Genomic DNA, 9,442 nt, shown 5'->3' on the forward strand with positions numbered 1-9,442 from the left:
AAAACTCGAGTCCGTGACGGTACCGACAATAAAACACAACAACAAAACGAGGAACAATCATATTCCAAAAGAGAATTGAATTTATCATTGAACGAACGAGAGGCAAGAATGATAAATGATACGGCAAGCGCGGTAACGCGCGGGTGCGAGCGGGACGGACGTGCGTCGCGGCGGACGATGATTTATCGTTTCTCGACAGGGATTGGCCGATCCAGTACTCGAGAGATTTATAGATCCTCGTGCATGCGCGGTAGGAACGTTTTCTTATTATAAATTTCACTCCTGCGCATGCGCTCGTACGAGAAATTAAAAATATAAATGTTAACATATTGCGGCGTTCGGCGCTGGCCGACGTAGAACACGAGATAATTGGCTGGCGCACATAATGGCGGTCATCACGAACGCCGCAGCCCGCTCCGATCCCAATATACTTACATATTTATCGATTGATTAAATTATAAGCGATTAAATGCCAAATGTAATATTAATTTTATCTTGTGCAACACAATCAAATCATAAAATAAATCTTTGGCCCATTTTATCATGGCGGCGTCGACGTTTTTCCACAATGCGTTTCTAAAATACTTAGTAACATAGAATATCATTGTTTTTCCACGTCACAAAAGGCCAATATTATACTGGTAACTGTATCCCATATTATCGATTTAGCTCGTAGGAGCTATGCAAAGCTCTTAAAATCGTATCTAACGTCATAGCTTGTAGAACTGCGCGTGCAAAACTAGTCTCCAGCTTATCTAACAACTTAGTCCTTACAAATTACAGGAAACTTACATCAATAAATTATTCTGTGATAAATGACAACAATTAAAAAAGAAATAGTCGAGACTGATGACAAGTGATTATAGTCAATAGATAAAGCGGAAAATGTGGCAAATTACTCGCCGTCTTCATTAATTCTAACCTCAACAGGTTTATGTAGCAACAGTGTTGCCGAACAACAAATTTATTTTTACGAAACCATTAATGATTTTGTGACGATTCCTGATTAGCAATCGTCACAAAATCTGTGGTAGACCAACAAGTAGGATTCTGATAATATAATATTTTGTTTTAAATTTGTTTAGAAATGTAACAATAATTCTTTTTGTATTTCATTTGCTTTATCACAAATACCACAAAAACATTTAACATAAAAGCAAATTCAAAAATTAATAATTATAAATACAATTTTTGCCTCCTAAAGATCAATCAGAAACACAACTTTTGGCAGTAAAATTATAACGTTGGCAACACTGTGTATATGAAGTTATTAGGAACACCCGACGTCCCCTCTGTGTAAGATCTGCGTCTGACACCTGGCCCCGCCCCCAGCCCCGACTATTATCTTTTTGTCTACTCACCCTGCATGCACTAAAAAATTTCTACCCCTCGGTGTATCATCAGTGTTATGAAAGATTGGAACTATTCATTTACAATCATTGTATCAAGTACAAGAGGTACCTGACAATATTATGACTAGCTTTCGAAGCTGCCATCACTCTAAAGTTTTGTCGACAAGCTTATTCTGTTCCGATTAAACCATACTATGTATTCATTTGTAGTAGTTAATGCATGCGTAAGTTTGACGGTCTTGACTAAGAACGTGTACCAAAAATGATAAGCAAACTTACATGATACATCCATATTTAAAATGTTAGTAGGCACGGGGTATCAGTACCAACTAACTACTTAGTACTAGATACATTTATATTTATACATTACATATACATTTACACATATCCAGAAGTAGCCCGCATGGTTTGCAAGTTTTACTGATAAGTATCTACTCACTTAGATATCCAGGTGTTGTTCTTTCCAAATTTAAAATATAACAGAAACATTCCCAAAAAAGTACAAATAGCGAACCATTAGTCTCGGCCTTCATTAAGATACGAATTCGATTTAAATTCATCGATTATACTTTATGGATCTAGCTCGATTGATCGATTTATAAATTCCTTAATCAGAATCGATATCGGCAGAAATCTCGATCGAAAACAATCAACGTTGCGAAAAAACCGATATGATAAATGTAAACTATTGCAAATATATTCGTCGGAGGTGCAAAAAAGAATGTATGATAAATACAATAGGGTTGAATTTTAATAAACTCAACCCGGGCGGTCTTTTTTCGGGCCCTTTCCAACTTAAATCTTTATTTATTAGAAACGGCAAATTATTAAAAGCAAAATGCTTTGTTTGCCGTATGCGGGGCTCGTAAAAACCATAATAAACTATGTAAAGACTAGAATGTCGGCCAATTCGGAAAAGGAAGCCAAACTGTAAGCTATACTTATAAATTATAATCTATATATATAAAATGGATTTTCAATTGTATTAGTAACGCTAAAACTCGAAAACGGCTGAACGGATTTTGCTAATTTTAGTCTTAAAATATTCGTAGAAGTCCAGGGAAGGTTTTAAAGTGACACGAAGTTCACCGGGACAGCTAGTACTTATTAAAAAGCTGAAGAGTTTAACGCGCTAATCTCACGAATATTAGACCGAAATTTTATGTAAATTGGCACAGATCTTGAGTAGGATTATAGGGAAGGACAGGCAACTTTTTTGCGTGAAAATGTACCTACAGTTGCTGCGAAATTTTTTATTCAAGTTTGGTTCATCATATTATTTTAGCAGGTAACAAATAGTAGGATTATGCTGAAAGCGCATTTTTAAGCAACCTTAAGATTATTATGCTTAATTATCATTTAGTTAGAATATTTAATCACTAATTAGTTATTATTTCATGAAGTAACGAATATTTTAATTGATCAAAATAACCGCAGAGTAGGTACTTTACAGTATTTACTAACTGGTCACAAATCGAGCAACTTTATAATAATAATATCTATGGACGCTTCACACCACGTCAGTCTGGCCCCGTGGTAAGTACCTGAAGGACTTGTGTTACGGGTACCAGACAACGGAAATATATTTAATACATTTATTATTTATACTATATCTACATATATTTAAGATTTTTAATATATGATACACATATTTAATACACATCCAGACCCGGGAACATTGAAAACGTTTTGCTCCTTCGGCGGGATTCGAATCCGCGACCCCCGGCTTGAGCTACCAATAGCCCACCAACTGAGCCACAGAGGTCGTCAAAACTTTATGAGTTAGCAAACGACAAGTGACCATATTATGACGTTTTGAAAGTGTATTATTAATTATTATTATATTTTATTTACCTATTTAATATTAAAATATACAATTTCCGCTACTTCCTTTATGTACCATCGAGGAAATCAATTCCTAGGCAGTTGACAGACCTACGTCATATTGTGGTCTACTTATATAATATAGTCAATTATTCAATGTAATAGCTGTGATCCGTCGGATGGGTTTGAATTAACGCGGCCAAATTAGGTACTTAGGTCCGTCACCTGTTTAGGAATTTACTTCTCTGATAGTGCATGTAAAAAATTTTCTCCTTTATATCATTCCCCGGGACTAAAAGTATTTCCCAACCAATTTTTGTTACAATCAGCGGTTTTAGCTTACAGCAGCCTTCCTAGCATGTGTGTGTATGTGTGTGTGTGTGTGTCAACTTACTTATGGCTGGCTTACATTATTCCATTCCAATGTCATAAATTCATAATATTAAAATTTACAATTTATGTAGTGAAATCATTGATACTTTTAATGGCGAATTAAGTTTAAGTATAGGTAGTTCTTACGTTTCTCGTCACGTAGGTTAACAACGTTTTCCAATTCGTCACGTGCTAATAGTTTTCACCTGTTGGCTGGTGCTGTGTAGGAAATTGTATCTCCGTGGTGGGCATACTAAATAGAGGAAAACGGGGTCACCAATGTAGGCAAATGACCATAAGACGTTAGTCTGTTAGTCTGATAATAAAGTTTTGAATACGCTAAAAATATATTATTGAAATTTAAAATACTTAGTGTTTACCTTATTATTTGATAATTAAATATTAACCATATTATTTAATTATCATTGAACTTGCTTTACTTTATTTACTTTATATTATTGAACTTGTACAAATGATATAGTTATCATTGTATAAGTTCCATTTATTATGCTATTCCGTAAATTTGAATTAACTATAATAATATAATATATCTCAAAATAAAAAGAAGCCTAAAACCTAGAAGACAATAGTTTGCAGTAATTTGAATCAAAGGTTCTGAGTTCTGACCTTTAGGGTATATTAATAAGTATTTTAATAAGTCGAAGCTTGGTTCAAGGTTTAGATAGTTTAATAAAGTCTGATACATAACAAATTTTATTTAAAAAGGTACCACAAAATCCTATAAACACATAAATTTTAACATCCAAAAGAAAAAAACATATCGATAACTTACACACAACAAAACCAATTTAATTATTCAAAACCATAAAGAAACTAAACCATAAAATAAATGTTGGGGTCCGGTAGAGCTATATTCGGTTATTTTTTACCGTTTCCCCTTCACTGGGGGCTGTCGTGCGAGAGGGGAGTGGGGAAAATGGGAGAGGGGACTCCCGGAGAGTGCTGATGATGAGTTATGAGGAGGCCGGATCCGGAAGTTGCCCTCTCCCTCTTCCGATACCAATCGCCGATGTTGGGATATTCGTAATATATTGTTCTTATTGTTGTGGCGATTATTTTTATGATTATTGGGCCTTTTGATAGATCTATGATTGTTTGTATTTTTCAAGCGGAGTACAAAACTTGAACTCGCTAAATACTCTTTAGGAAAATGTTGAATGAAAAGCGTACTGTAACTTTTGAAGCGATTTTTCAAAACCTATTTTGCGGTGGTAATTACTATACGTAACCCTCAAAAGACAAATCCTCTAATATATTATGTCTCTCTGTTTTTTTTTTTTATTATTATAAAATTGTGGCCGTCTATGGACTGTTCGTCCATATCCTTTTTTTGTTTTATATTATTTTGATTTTTCGCACCAAGGATAATTGAAATAATATTATGAATTTTAATTAATTGTTGTTTTGAACGGTGAGGTCCTAGTCGGTGTGGCGGCCAGTAGGTCCGACATTTTCCGATTTCCTTAGATTTTATGCTGCTCCACCCTTTGCCTTTAGATGTTGTGACATTGACTTGGTGGAGAGGGGTGTATGTCTCTTGGTTAGGTAACTTTCAAGTGAGATGACAATTTGACTAGACCACAATAATTAATTGATAAGGATTAATATCAATTCTATAATAATTACTGTTTAATGAGTGTCCAAGTATTTTACTCGAATCAAACATAATAATTTGCCATATCAAAATCGATCCAGTACCTCTAGTTTTACTGAATATTTAAAATAAACCTTCCTCCTACTGCCGCGGCCGCATTCTGAATATATAGATCAGCAGGGCTAGAATGGTCGCTTTGGAGAATCACACTGAGAATCATAATATGATTGATTTTTTTTAAATCCCATAATGCAAGTCTGCTTGCAATTCATGTCTACAACTCGACAAGTCTTTAAATTAACGTGGCGAAAAAAGGAACTAACGCTGCCATCATACAAAAACGTCATTTTTGACAGTTCTCCTTTACGAGCAGCGCCACCGCCCACGTTCATATTTAACCTTGTCGCACTGTAGTAATTCGTACTAATTTGACATTTGTCAGTTTGACAGTTTTGACAATTCATTTGCTGAATTGATTGAGAGGAATTGCTAAATGTGACCATTTTAGCCCCGCTGGGGTCACCTGCAATTAATTTCACTCGGGGTCCATTTTAAGAAATGAAATGTACTCCGCGGTCCACACAAAAAATATTTATTAAATAAAGGTAATTACAGAAATTACAAAAGTATATTTTTATGTCCGTAGACCGTATTCTATATCAATGAGAAAAGTGACAATTTTTGTTGCTTCTTTGGAGTGCAAGCTATTGACATTAAATCCTGAAGATGTTCATCAGTAAGTCAAGACCGAAATTTATTTTTAACGAAATTCATCTTCGAAAACGCTTGGTCCGCACACAATGGGTCGGCGATCCGGATGCGGACCGCTGTCCGCCATTTGGTGACCCCTGATTGACAGAAAATATTATGTCAAAACTCAAGATCAACATTTAATCAAAATTAAGTATTCATTAAATAAATTTAAGTGCGGCCGTTAATAATATTAGTAAGTGACGATTCTAAAGCTATATCTTTCGCGGTCGTCCTGTTATCCCTATACTTAACCAGTGTGAAGAAGAGTGTAACATCCCTCAAGCACGTGTCCTCGCTCTCCTCCGCCACGCAATATACATAAATAACAACAATACAGACAGACGGACACGTGCTAGGCACGCGACCCACCATACGTCATTGTAGTTCATACACTTATTGAAACTGCAGTTGACTCCTGGCCTACTTAATCACGGCTTAATTATCGACCGCTAACTCTTCTTACCCTGATTATATTATTTAATGCAACTATAATGTAGCATCGTTTTTTGTTTGAAAATAAATGCTATTTTAAGTGACATACAAAAACGTCATTTTTGACAGTTCTTCTTTACCAGCAGCGCCCATTGACATATTCATTTAAAGCCTTGGTGCACTATACAGGGTGTAACAAAAATAAGTGATAATACTTTAGGATGTGTACGTGTTCCTTGTAGAGAGTTCACTGTGAAAGTAGCAGCCCGGAAAGATCGACTTTTTTTTCACTTTTGTATGGGAAACTCGTGACGCTCGGGCCCTTGCCCATACAAAAGCGAAAAATTATTTTCGTCTTTCAGCGCTGCTACTTTCACAGTGAACTCTCTGCAAGGAACACGTACACACCCTAAAGTATTATCACTTATTTTTGTTACACACTGTATATGTTCAAATTGTAATTTTCCATCTTTTAAGTAAAAGATGGCCCCGTGCGAGTTTCTTACGCCGGTTCTTCTCGCCGGGTTAGTTCGCGAACCGGTGGTAGGCACCTTAGTATCAACGTTCAGAAATATTTTTGTAAAAAAATTACTCTGAATAAAAAATATTTTGATTTGATTTGATTTTTGACAAAGGAAACAGATTGGAGTCAGTTTTCATGATACTAGAAAATTGAATTCTAGACATAAAATATTATAAAAAATAATTATTATAATACAAACTAAGGACATTTCATTAATCCAACCTGATTAAACTACAAGATTTTTATTACCATTATTTCGTTTGACCGTAAAATAAATGGATGGAAACAACGAACTATTACATTAAAATAGTAGAGAGAATTTTTACATTAAAATAGTAGAGGGGTCTAATTAAATAGTACGTAGCGTACGTAACGTAGACATACGCAGCGCTTTATCCCATTTTATAGATATGCAGCTCCACGGCCGTAGCAGGTGAAAAATTATGTCCTACGAAAATGAAACTTAGGTAATAATGATTGGGATCAGATCTTGGTAGAACCAATTCATGTGAGTTGATCTACTAATTTCATAAGTAGTGCGCTTGTAACTTTTTTTATGTGGTAAAAACACAGTAGGTATTGGCATGATCGTAGCGAGGTACGGGCAGGACAAGAGTGATCGGTCGCTAATGCTCACGAGTTTTATTTTACCTATGACCCCCTTCTATATAGAATCCTGGCTACGCCCATGGGTATTGGTAATTTTTGCCAATAAAAACAATATTTTTATTAATAATCGCCATAATTATATATTTACTGTGACTACAGTTTTTTTTGTGACTACAGATTCACAATCAAGATCTCGCCTAACACCGAGCTATAATGGCGAAATACGAATTGGCTTGGCGACCGGAAGTACGAGTACGAGTCGACGAGGCGCTCCGAGGCCCACATCCGAGGAAATGCCTCACTTCCGGCGCGTTATCACGTTCTATATTTAAATAGTTTCGTCTAGTTGGCCTTACACAAAAAATTGTTGATAAATTAGGATTTATGAATGTAATAAGTAAACAATTATTAAACTTCTTATATATAAAATTCTCGTGTCACAATGTTAGTTAGGTACCGTAATCCTCCGAAACGGCTCTACTGATTTTTACGTATATGCATATTCAGTAGGTCTGAGAATCGGCTACTGGGTACTTTTTATATTGATAAGTTCATTTGTTGAATAAATGATAGTAAATTATTATACAACTCGAGACTTACGGCGACCATTGTTTCAAGTGTGACGGGATAGCGATATGGACATTGCCATGGTGCCATACTTATTTAGTCACTTGAGTCACTTCAATAAAATAAAATGGATGAAATACTTTATATGGCAAAACAACATTTGCCGGGACAACTAGTATTTATTATATGATATTGTGCTACTTCTAAAAAATTTGAATTTACATTTTACATGATGATGATGACTTCAGCTGAGCTTCTTATTATATTTTTATTCTTATATTACTTTGCTATAAGAATTTTTACAGGCACCGATTAGAATAAATTAAACCGACCGCGCGACTAACAGAAAAAAACCCACTGACCACGTTTTTTTTTTTAAAGGGATTTTTGTACAGAAAGACGATGTCAATCTCATCGTACCTTTTACTAAATATAACAATTTATAAATATTATGCCGAATTATAGCTAAAATTATATAGCATTCTAGCAGCATCAGAAAAAGGCTCTGGACCACGTTTTATTCTTTAAATATTAAACAAGTAATTTTAATTGGAATTTGTTTATATATTTAATATACATATTATGTGTAACATTTTATTAAGAAATATCAGCTATAATACCTAATTGATTAATCTTATTCATATTAATGAGTACCAGTGCTTCAAAAATTAAAAATGGCTAAAGTTAATAATGATATTAAATATTAACTAATATGAACGAACATATGAATATAATTGTGCCAACAATTAACAAATATGATGATTTAATTACCTTGTTAGAAACTAGCCAAAGATAATAAACTTACTATTTATTTTACTATGTACAAATGTACTAAGAAAGTAAATGAGTTTTAACTTTTTTTAGGGTTCCGTACCCAAAGCGTAAAAACGGGAACTATTACTAAGACTTCGATGTCGGTCCGTTTGTCCGTCTGTCTGTATCCACTTTCCAGGCTGTATCTCAAGAACCGCTATAGCTAGACTTCTGAAATTTTCACAGGTTGTGTAATGTGTATATTATCTGCCGCTATAACAACAAATACTAAAAACAAAATAAATTAAATACTTAAGGGGGCTCTCATACAAGAAATGTGATTTTTTTGCTTTTTATGCTCGATCTCAATAAGGGCAACTTCACAAAATACTCAATTGTATTTATAATATAACTAAGTAAATAATTAAGGGGGGCTCCCATACGGAAGACACAATTTTTGCCTGTTTTTGGTCTATTATGTTACGGAACCCTTCGTGCGCGAGTCCAACTCGCACTTGGCAAATTTTTCTTTTCATAAGTTTGAAGTAACTTTTAAATGTATACGTTTATTTCCAATTACTTAAAAAAGTATAAATAAGTTTAATCACAAAAAGCAATATAGAATGAAAGAATAAAACTTAT

Source organism: Aricia agestis, chromosome 8 (genome assembly GCF_905147365.1).
Source record: "Aricia agestis chromosome 8, ilAriAges1.1, whole genome shotgun sequence".
NCBI lineage: Eukaryota > Metazoa > Arthropoda > Insecta > Lepidoptera > Lycaenidae > Aricia > Aricia agestis.